Source organism: Oncorhynchus mykiss, chromosome 4, assembly GCF_013265735.2.
Source record: "Oncorhynchus mykiss isolate Arlee chromosome 4, USDA_OmykA_1.1, whole genome shotgun sequence".
In the NCBI taxonomy this organism is placed as follows: domain Eukaryota; kingdom Metazoa; phylum Chordata; class Actinopteri; order Salmoniformes; family Salmonidae; genus Oncorhynchus; species Oncorhynchus mykiss.
In genome coordinates this window covers 28,997,737-29,009,792 of record NC_048568.1, presented here as the reverse complement: position 1 = coordinate 29,009,792, position 12,056 = coordinate 28,997,737, and the positions used below count along the sequence as shown (strand labels likewise).

Sequence of the window (12,056 nt, the reverse complement as noted above, 5' to 3'; positions counted from 1 at the left end):
CCTGGGGGCCTCTCCCTCTCTGTCGGTGTACAGTGTGTGTGTGTGTGTGTGTGTGTGTGTGTGTGTATGTGTGTGTGTGTATGTGTGTGTGTGTGTGTGTGTGTATGTGTGTGTGTGTGTGTGTGTGTGTATGTGTGCAGTGTTGCCCTCTAACACATTGAACTCTTCCCATCTATGAATGAATAATTTGTAACATGTCTATAACTGCATCAGTAAGGAGGGTTATATCTGGATCAGACAGCAGATTAACTGTCAACTATGATTTTTCAGAAGGGCTGAGGTATGTAGGATATGTACAGTGCATTCGGAAAGTATCTAGACCTCTTGACTTTTTCAACATTTTATTATGTTACAGCTTTATTCTAAAATGTATTTAGAAATAATAATAAATTGCACAAAAAAACCCTGAAAAATGACATTTACATAAGTATTCAGACCCTTTGTTGAAGCACCTTTGGCAGTGACTACAGTATTGTGTCTTCTTGGGTATGACGCTACAAGCTTGGCACACCTGTATTTGAGGAGTTTCTCACATTTCTCTCTGCAGATCCTCTCAAGCTCTGTCAGGTTGGATGGGGAACTTTGTGCACAGCTATTTTCAGATCTCTCCAGAGAAGTTCAATCGGGTTCAAGTCTGGGCTCTGGCTGGGCCACCCAAGGACATTCAGAGACTTGCCCCCGAAGCCACTCCTGCGTTGTCTTGGCAGTGTGCTTAGGGTCGTTGTCCTGTTGGACGGTGAACCTTCGCCCCAGTCTGAGTGCTCTGGAGTGGGTTTTCATCAAGGATATCTCTGTACTTTGCTCCGTTCATCTTTGCCTCGACCCTGACTAGTCTCCCAGTCCCTGCAGCTGAAAAACATCCCCACAGCATGATGCTGCCACCACGCTTCACCGTAGGGATGGTGGCAGGTTTTCTCCAGACGTAACACTTGGCATTCAGGCCAAAGAGTTCAATTTTGGTTTCATCAGACCAGAGAATCTTGTTTCTCATGATCTGAGAGTCTTTATGCACCTTTTGGCAAACTGCAAGTGGGCTGTCATGTGTCTTTTACTGAGGAGTGGCTTCCGTCTGGTCACTCTACCATAAAGGCCAGGTTGGTGTAATGCTGCAGAGATGGTTGTCCTTCTGGAAGGTTCTAGCATCTCCACAGAGGAACTCAAGAGCTCTGTCAGAGTGACCATCGGGTTCTTGGTCACCTCCCTGACCAAGACCCTTCTCCCCCGATTTCTCAGTTTGGCTAGGCAGCCAACTCTAGGAAGAGTCTTGGTGGTTCCAAACTTCTTCCATTTAAGAATGATGGAAGCCACTGTGTTCTTGGGGACCTTCAATACTGCAGACATTGTTTGGTATGCTTCCCCAGATCTGTGCCTCAATACAATGCTGTCTCGGAGCTCTACGGACAATTCCTTTGACCTCATTTTTGCTCTGACATGCATTGTCAACTGTAGGAGCTTATATAGACAAGTGTGTGCCTTTCCAAATCAGGTCCAATCAATTTAATTTACCACAGGTGGACTCCAATCAAGTTGTCGAAACATCTCTAGGATGATCAATTGAAACAGGATGTACCTGAGCTAAATTTTGAGTCTCATAGCAAAGGGTCTGAATCCTTACTGAGGAAAATGTTTCATTTAATCAATTTTAGAGTAAGGCTGCAATGTAACAAAATGTGGAAAAAGTCAAGGGGTCTGAATACTTTTCGAAGGCACCATAATGTGTCTCAATAAAAGTGTGTGCATGTTGAGTGTATTTCCATGAGAAGTGCTGTGTGCTTAGAAAAGGATACAGTTGATGTGAGTAATGACTGTGTGTGCAAGGGTGCGTACGGGTGTGTGATTACGTGCGTGAGTGTGTGCGTGCGCACGTGTGTGTTGACGCCACGGTACAGATACAGATCACAGAATAATGACAAGAGTAATTTCTTCTCTCTAGTAGGGAGAGGGAAGGAAGCTGGATGTTGATGAGAAAGAATGGGAGAGCGACAGAACGAGGGAGATGAAAGAAGGGGGGAGAGACAGAGAGAGTCAGTTGAGCATGACAGAATTTGGGAGAGGCGAGTGGCTGCGTGTGTGTGTGTGTGTGTGTGTGTGTGTGTGGTGTGTGTGTGTGTGTGTGTGTGTGTGCCTTCGTGTTCTGTGTTTTATGTCAGGTACACAGATCTGAGACCATAGCAACACACTGTGCATCAAAACACCCTCTACCTCTTCTGAAATACAGCAACACGAGTTTGATTCAATTGCAAAACTGTCCACATGGGGTGTTTCTCAAAATTATTACTGCCGTACTCCGAGCATGCAAATTTGTGACGGAAATTGAGTAATTAGTATGCTTATTGGTCATAGTATGGATATAGTTAGTATGCCAAAAGTTCCCGGATGTCGTACTACATTCGCCAAAATATGATTTATACAAGAAGTCGACACTATGTCCATGCTTTTAGGGCCCATAATGCATTTCTTCATAAAATGGGCGTGGATTCACATTGTTTTCAGATTTGAAGAAAATGGCAGAAAATATGTAGCCGAAGCCCAATGAGAGCGGATACAAATTCATTGCTTTAACTAATTATGAAAATGTTGAGCAAATGTAATAACTTTTCAAATAAGTTACATTACACGTTATGTTGGCTGACAATTTGTTAGCTACACTATCCTTATGAACCACATATTTTATTTAAAAACATTTAATCCCAGCCCCCGTCCCTGCAGGAGGCCTTTTGCCTTTTGGTAGGTCATCATTGTAAATAAGAATGTGTTCTTAACTGACTTGTCTAGTTAAATAAAAATAAAAAATAAAAACAAATCTATATACTGGTGGTGAAACAGCCGTTGTTGGTGATAGAAGGTGAGGACCAAAGCGCAGCGTGGTAAGTGTCCATATTGATTTAATAAAACAATTGAACACTGAAACAAAACAATAAAGCGCCAACGAACGAACCGAAACAGTCCTGTACGGTGAATACACAGAACAGAAAATAATCAGGCTGCCTAAGTATGGTTCTCAATCAGGGACAACGATTGACAGCTGCCTCTGATTGAGAACCATACCAGGCCAAACACAGAAATCCCAAATCATAGAAAAAAGAACATAGAATGCCCACCCCAACTCACGCCTTGACTATACTAAAACAAAGACAAAACAAAGGAACTAAGGTCAGAACGTGACAGGTGGGCGAGGCCCATCAAACACATCCCTCTACCATCTGTGATGTCCAACCAGGGGACTGCATTGGCAGATGTATTATTCCAGTTGAGATCTGTTGAAAGGCAGTGCTGTCAAGACTGAATATTCATCAAGGAATATAGACAAATATCTATCGGAAAATAGCAAAAAATACAGAATATGACATTGAAAATAATGCAATATTTCGAAACAATCCAAAATATCCAATATTGTGGCTGGGCTTTCGGTATTACTTCTGTCAACGGCAGTCTATTCCATTACTAAATCCTACACTCCATAACAACAATCTCCACCATCCATACACATGTTCTTCTCCTGAACACGTGAGCTGCAGAAGAGAGCGTCCTGGCAATGCCAACCCCTGGTGACCCCTGCTTGGTGAACTCTTGACAGTGAGATAATTATGTTAGATAACTCTGTGTCCCCCAGGCTGGGGGCTCCCCTGTCGCTAGGCATAGTCTAATATGGCTGCTAGGGTAACACCCATCGGAACACTCCCTCACCTCATAAACCCAAATGAAGTGCCTGGTGAGGAGCCAATAGGGCGCTGCAGCACTGGGGTGGCAGGGGAACATGGAAACAAGGTCCTGTCTTGACTAGGAGGGAATAACCAAACCAACACACGAGGCTACCTGGAACTCTATCCTAGAGTTCAGAGATGCCGGCCCAGGGATGGCACAGGTATGGCCCAGGGATGGCACAGGGATGGCACGAGGACGGCAGCAGGGACACCTCACACCAGCCTGACCTAACTAGTGAGGAGCGCTCCAACACAGAGGTATCACGGGTATAGCTGCCACACAGAGGTGGCATGGGGACATGAGGTCAGGGACACCTCATACCTGCCAGACCTGACTGGTGAGGAGCACTCCCACACAGGGGTGGCATGGGGGAATTAGGAAGGGGACACCTCATACCTGCCAGAGGAAGAATAACATAAGTAACACCTTCAAGCTGTAAAGGTTTGAGCTACTCTTCAATCAGATGCTCTGAGTCTGACCAAGCAAGTCATAATGTGAGGACACAAGGTACCAGAAAAAGATGACAGGGTATTTTATAATCATTAAGTATTCGGTGGCATCTTAGGAAACTGCCAAACGAATCAAGGTGGTGGTGACCCCCTGGAATAGAAGAGACAAGGCCGATGAACAGAAAGAACAGAAAGAATAAATGAATGGGATTGAAAGTAAAAGATTTGGTCTACTATGTAGAGTTTAGCTCTAACCAGTTCCTGACAGTTCCAATCCATCACCAGAGGTCTAAATACAACGAGACCTGGGTTCAAATACTATTTGAAATCATTTCAGCTGGGCTTCATTGCGCTTGCCTGGTGGAATGGACCAATATGACAGTCGCACAAGTATTTTAAAGACTTTGAATAGTATTTGATTCTATCATTTCTGTCCTCGACACAGCGGGAACTGTGACCCCTCCTAACCCTGATCCTTAACCCTGTAATAAACCCCTGACCCTAGTGTCTTTATGCACAGTAGATCTATTCTATTTGAAGTGTTATTGCTTTGTGTTGACATATGCTAGTCCCCGTTACTATGGTACACTGTTCAGGCCTCATCATCCTAAGGCTGCGTTTACACAGGCAGCCCAATTCTGATCCTTTCCCACTAACATTTCTGGCATAATGTCAATTAATCTGATCCATTAAATCAATCTAATAAAAACCAATATACAAAACAATAACTCACGGGTCTCGGGTATATGTCATTTTAACTGTCCGGAATGGCCCCTACAGATCAGAACGGGACTGCTGTACTAGAGAGAGAGAGAGATTTGATCATTTATGCTGCTGCTCTTGCTTTTCACGTGAGTGGAGTGTTGCGAGTGTAGCTTGTTGTTGGCCAATCATGAGTCATCAAAGTAGCAATAGGCTTCAGTCATAGATCCTCGTTCCGTGTGTGGAAAAAGTTAGGAGATATCTAATGAACGGAAAAAGTTAGGAGATATCTAATCAATGGGAAAAGTTAGGAGATATCTAATCAATGGAAAAAGTTAGGAGATATCTAATGAACGGAAAAAGTTAGGAGATATCTAATGAACGGAAAAAGTTAGGAGATATCTAATCAATGAAAAAAGTTAGGAGATATCTAATCAATGGAAAAAGTTAGGAGATATCTAATCAACAGAAAAAGTTAGGAGATATCTAATCAATGGAAAAAGTTAGGAGATATCTAATCAATGGAAAAAGTTAGGAGATATCTAATCAATGGAAAAAGTTAGGAGATATCTAATCAATGGAAAAAGTTAGGAGATATCTAATGAACGGAAAAAGTTAGGAGATATCTAATCAACAGAAAAAGTTAGGAGATATCTAATCAATGGAAAAAGTTAGGAGATATCTAATCAATGGAAAAAGTTAGGAGATATCTAATGAACGGAAAAAGTTAGAAGATATCTAATCAATGGAAAAAGTTAGGAGATATCTAATCAATGGAAAAAGTTAGGAGATATCTAATCAATGGAAAAAGTTAGGAGATATCTAATGAACGGAAAAAGTTAGGAGATATCTAATCAATGGAAAAAGTTAGGAGATATCTAATGAACGGAAAACGTTAGGAGATATCTAATCAATGGAAAAAGTTAGGAGATATCTAATCAACAGAAAAAGTTAGGAGATATCTAATCAATGGAAAAAGTTAGGAGATATCTAATGAACGGAAAAAGTTAGGAGATATCTAATCAATGGAAAAAGTTAGGAGATATCTAATCAATGGAAAAAGTTAGGAGATATCTAATCAATGGAAAAAGTTAGGAGATATCTAATCAATGGAAAAAGTTAGGAGATATCTAATCAACAGAAAAAGTTAGGAGATATCTAATCAATGGAAAAAGTTAGGAGATATCTAATGAACGGAAAAAGTTAGGAGATATCTAATCAATGGAAAAAGTTAGGAGATATCTAATCAATGGAAAAAGTTAGGAGATATCTAATCAATGGGAAAAGTTAGGAGATATCTAATCAACAGAAAAAGTTAGGAGATATCTAATCAATGGAAAAAGTTAGGAGATATCTAATGAACGGAAAAAGTTAGGAGATATCTAATCAATGGAAAAAGTTAGGAGATATCTAATCAATGGAAAAAGTTAGGAGATATCTAATCAATGGAAAAAGTTAGGAGATATCTAATCAATGGAAAAAGTTAGGAGATATCTAAGCAACGGAAAAAGGAATTAAAATGACGGAATTAAAAGGTATCCCTTTCCTGCAGTCAATTGACCAAATCACCCTCTATTGGCCTCATGGGTGGAATGTTAATGATTATTTAAAAGAAACCGCTGATGTATATAAAGTGTAATATAGGGAAGCACACTCAAAATGAAATACATGGTGCAGGTGTCTACTTTCTTTAAGACCATAACCATGTGTGTGATGCGTATACTTTAGTTTCAAAGTAGATTTGTTTAAGACTACCAAGAATCACTGTGTTATAATGCCTTACCTCCCTTATCTTACTACATTTCTACACACTGTATATAGACTTTTCTATTGTGTTATTGACTGTACGTTTGTTTATCCCCCGTGTAACTCTGTGCTGTTTTTGTCGCACTACTTTGCTCTATCTTGGCCAGGTCGCAGTTGTAAATGAGAACTTGTTCTCAACTGGCCTTCCTGGTTAAATAAAGGTGTTCTCAACTGGCCTTCCTGGTTAAATAAAGGTGAAATCCAAAACAAACAAAAAATATTTGATTCTAAATAACCTAGCTGTGTCAGCTATTAGTCTACTATAGCGCGAGTCGGCTTGGTTGGTTGCTATCTCTCGTCTCTCCTTCCTCCCTGTGTCACTCTCTCGCAGTACGGCCCTTCCCCGCCTACTAGAGCGGCACCTTTCGCCTTCCTCTCTCGCTTTATCAGCTCGGTTAATACAGTAGCTTATAAAATTACTTTTCTGCTCACTCGGATCGGGTCTGGATCTGACCAGGTCTATACGGAATGGGTCTAGTTGTCCTCGGGTCCGTTCTCTATATTTAAAAAAATGTATGTATGTATATCGGGACTGGGTGGGAAAGTCCCAGATCCATTTCGTAACGGCTCCAACTTTTTGAACCCGTGAAAACCTCTAGTGCACACACACAATGCACAATGTTCTTCACAGATGTGACTTAGAATCTCTCCCCAGGCTACACACACACACACCTCCCTGATCTGACCTTAGTGTTGGCTCCTGGGTCACGCTCCCTCCTGTCTCCCCCGCTGTTCCCTCACTGTTCCCCTGAGATCTGGCCTGAGAGATGTGTTCTAATCTAGCATCATTGTTGTCATGGCAGGCATACTCTGACATGTGTACAGTATGGTGTAGCCGATACAATGGTGTATTATACCAGGGCCGTGATACTGCCCTGTGTAGGGTGCTGTCTTTCGGATGACGTTAAATGGGTGTCCTGACTCTCTGAGGTCATTAAAGATCCCATGCAACTTATTGTAATAGTATGGATGTTAACCCTGGTGTCCTGGCTAAATTCCCAAGCTGTCCCTCATATCATCCCCAGCTTACAATTGGCTCTTTCATCCCTCTCCCCTGTAACTATTCCCCAGGTTGTTGCTGTGAATGGCGTGTGTGTATCCTGGTTAGCGGTTACCCATGCCGGAGATTGTACACTTTAAAGGGTGTGTTCTGTTTACACACACAGGCAATCTCAACTCATGCTAGGGTTCTATTGGGGCAGAACAACCTTGCTACTACAGAAGAACATACTGCCTATAATGTGTCAAGCTTCAACAAACTCTTCATAATTAAATAGTTCCTATCAAATAAATCAATAATATTTCTATTTTAGAAGCATTATGAATGTGATATAGAGAAGTCATTTAAAATGAGGATATGGATGGTGTGGACTTTTAAATGGAGTGGAGTCATAGATGGAGTGGACTGATAGACGGAGTGGACTAATAGTTGGGATGGTGTTGTCATCATGTTTGACAGTCTCCTGGAGGGGAAGGAGTCTTTCCAAGAAATGGCCATATCACAGTCTGCTGACTGCGTTCCCCTGTTGCCTCCATCATCCTCTAAATCCCACCAACATCAGCCGCCTTAGAGCGCAACTGGTCCTTGTTTGGTAACATACACACCAAAGCACGCAACAGGCTGACCAATACAAGGGTTGAAAAATTGGTGGCCATCCGGGCAAATTTGAGGTTTTTGAGCCTGACAACGAGTAATCCTCAACAAAGTTGGAAAGTGACAGTGAAGATGAGGACTCAGAGTCTGATGTTCAAGAGGACGACATTGAGGAGGTCCAGGGAGAAGACATGGAAGCCTGAGAGGAAGACAACCAAAGCTTTAGTTTCTAGACTATCATTTTACAGTTAAAAACGTTATTGAGAGATGCGATGGATCATTGGGGATCATTCAACATACCATTTATTTTGTTGTTCAGTGAAATCATCCCACGTAAAGAGTCAACTCGTTTAATTAAAGTTAAATTCGTAACAATTGTTTTATTTATTTTTATTTTGGAAGGTTGTAATCATTTGCAATTATGTCTACTTATGATAAGGTAAAATGTTTATGTTTGTCTCCATATGATATGGTAAATATATCCAATGCAAAAAACATCTACATTTCAATGGTACTAATAACAATTAGCATATATTTCCATTAATTCCCACGGAAAGTGTCCACCTCTGAATATTCTCCAAAATGTGCAACCCTAGAGAGGATTATTAGATGGAGTGGACTGATAGATGGAGTGGACTGATAGATGGAGCGGACTAATAGATGGAGTAGACTAATAGGTGGAGTGGACTAATAGATGGAGTGGACTGATAGATGGAGTAGACTAATAGGTGGAGTGGACTAATAGATGGAGTGGACTGATAGATGGAGCGGACTGATAGATGGAGTGGACTGATAGATGGAGTGGACTGATAGATGGAGTAGACTGATAGATGGAGTGGACTGATAGATGGAGCGGACTGATAGATGGAGGAGACTAAAAGGTGGAGCGGACTGTTAGATGGAGGAGACTAATAGGTGGAGTAGACTCATAGGTGGAGTGGACTAATAGATGGAGTAGGCTAAAAGGTGGAGTAGACTAATAGATGGAGTATACTAATAGATGTAGTGGACTACTTGATCGAGTAGACTAATAGATGGAGTAAACTAATAGGTGGAGTGGACTAATAGATGGAGTAGGCTAAAAGGTGGAGTAGACTAATAGATGGAGCGGACTAATAGATGTAGTGGACTACTTGATCGAGTAGACTAATAGATGGAGTAAACTAATAGGTGGAGTGGACTAATAGATGGAGTAGGCTAATAGGTGGAGTTGACTAATAGATGGAGTAGACTAATAGATGGAGTAGACTAATAGGTGGAGTGGACTAATAGGTGGAGTAGAGTAATAGGTGGAGTGGACTAACAGGTGGAGTAGACTAATAGGTGGAGTAGACTAATAGATGGAGTAGACTAATAGATGGAGTGGACTGATAGATGGAGTGGATTAATAGATGGAATAGGCTAATAGGTGGAGTAGACTAACAGGTGGAGTAGACTAATAGATGGAGTAGACTAATAGGTGGAGTAGACTAATAGATGGAGTGGACTAATAGGTGGAGTAGACTAATAGATGGAGTGGACTAATAGGTGGAGTAAACTAATAGATGGAGTGGACTAATAGGCGGAGTAAACTAATAGATGGAGTGGACTAATAGGTGGAGTAAACTAATAGATGGAGTGGACTAATAGGTGGAGTAAACTAATAGATGGAGTGGACTAATAGGTGGAGTAAACTAATAGATGGAGTATACTAATAGATGGAGTGGACTAATAGATGGAGTAAACTAATAGGTGGAGTAAACTAATAGGCGGAGTGGACTAATAGATGGAGTGGACCGCTTGATGGAGTAGACTAATAGATGGAGTGGAATGCTTGATGGAGTAGACTAATAGGTGGAGTAGACTAATAGATGGAGTGGACTACTTGATGGAGTAGACTAATAGGTGGGGTAAACTAATAGGTGGAGTGGACTAATAGGTGGAGTAGACTAATAGGTGGAGTAGACTAACAGGTGGAGTAGACTAACAGGTGGAGTGGACTAATAGATGGAGTAGGCTAATAGGTGGAGTAGACTAACAGGTGGAGTAGACTAACAGGTGGAGTGGACTAATAGATGGAGTAGGCTAATAGGTGGAGTAGACTAACAGGTGGAGTAGACTAATAGGTGGAGTAGACTAATTGGTGGAGTAGACTAATAGACAGAGTAGACTAATAGGTGGAGTAGACTAACAGGTGGATTAGACTAATAGGTGGATTAGACTAATAGGTGGAGTAAACTAATAGATGGAGTGGACTAATAGGCGGAGTAAACTAATAGATGGAGTGGACTAATAGGTGGAGTAAACTAATAGATGGAGTGGACTAATAGGTGGAGTAAACTAATAGATGGAGTGGACTACTAGATGGAGTAAACTAATAGGTGGAGTAAACTAATAGGCGGAGTGGACTAATAGATGGAGTGGACCGCTTGATGGAGTAGACTAATAGATGGAGTGGAATGCTTGATGGAGTAGACTAATAGGTGGAGTAGACTAATAGATGGAGTGGACTACTTGATGGAGTAGACTAATAGGTGGGGTAAACTAATAGGTGGAGTGGACTAATAGGTGGAGTAGACTAACAGGTGGAGTAGACTAACAGGTGGAGTGGACTAATAGATGGAGTAGGCTAATAGGTGGAGTAGACTAACAGGTGGAGTAGACGGTCTGCCTACCCATGTCAGAGACGCAAACTCGGTCTCAACCTTTAAGTCTCTACTGAAGACTCATCTCTTCAGTGGGTCATATGATTGAGTGTAGTCTGGCCCAGGAGTGGGAGGGTGAACGGAAAGGCTCTGGAGCAACGAACCACCCTTGCTGTCTCTGCCTGGCCGGTTCCCCTCTTTCCACTGGGATTCTCTGCCTCTAACCCTATTACAGGGGCTGAGTCACTGGCTTTACTGGGGCTCTCTCATGCCGTCCCTGGAGGGGGTGCGTCACCTGAGTGGGTTGAGTCACTGATGTGGTCATCCTGTCTGGGTTGGCGCCCCCCCCCCCCCCCCCCCCCCCCCTTAAGTTGTGCCGTGGCGGAGGTCTTTGTGGGCTATACTCAGCCTTGTCTCAGGATGGTATGTTGGTGGTTGAAGATATCCCTCTAGTGGTGTGGGGGCTGTGCTTTGGCAAAGTGGGTGGGGTTATATCCTTCCTGTTTGGCCCTGTCCGGGGGTGTCCTCGGAGTGGGCCACAGTGTCTCCTGACCCCTCCTGTCTCAGCCTCCAGTATTTATGCTGCAGTAGTTTATGTGTCGGGGGGCTAGGGTCAGTTTGTTATATCTGGAGTACTTCTCCTGTCCTATTCGGTGTCCTGTGTGAATCTAAGTGTGCGTTCTCTAATTCTCTCCTTCTCTCTTTCTCTCTCTCGGAGGACCTGAGCCCTAGGACCATGCCCCAGGACTACCTGACATGATGACTCCTTGCTGTCCCCAGTCCACCTGGCTGTGCTGCTGCTCCAGTTTCAACTGTTCTGCCTTATTATTATTCAACCATGCTGATCATTTATGAACATTTGAACATCTTGGCCATGTTCTGTTATAATCTCCACCCGGCACAGCCAGAAGAGGACTGGCCATCCCACATATGCTCTCTCTAATTCTCTCTTTCTTTCTCTCTCTCGGAGGACCAGAGCCCTAGGACCATGCCCCAGGAATACCTGACATGATGACTCTTTGCTGTCCCCAGTCCACCTGACTGTGCTGCTGCTCCAGTTTCAACTATTCTGCCTTATTATTATTCGACCATGCTGGTCATTTATGAACATTTGAACATCTTGACCATGTTTTGTTATAATCTCCACCCGGCACAGCCAGAAGAGGACTGGCCACC

General features: G+C 42.6%; 1 protein-coding gene across 2 annotated transcripts in view; it reads right to left on the bottom strand.

The window, feature by feature from the left end:
• LOC110522448 (1-phosphatidylinositol 4,5-bisphosphate phosphodiesterase beta-4) overlaps positions 1-12,056 on the bottom strand; it is a 182,055-nt gene that overhangs the window by 130,346 nt on the left and 39,653 nt on the right. The window lies entirely within an intron of this gene.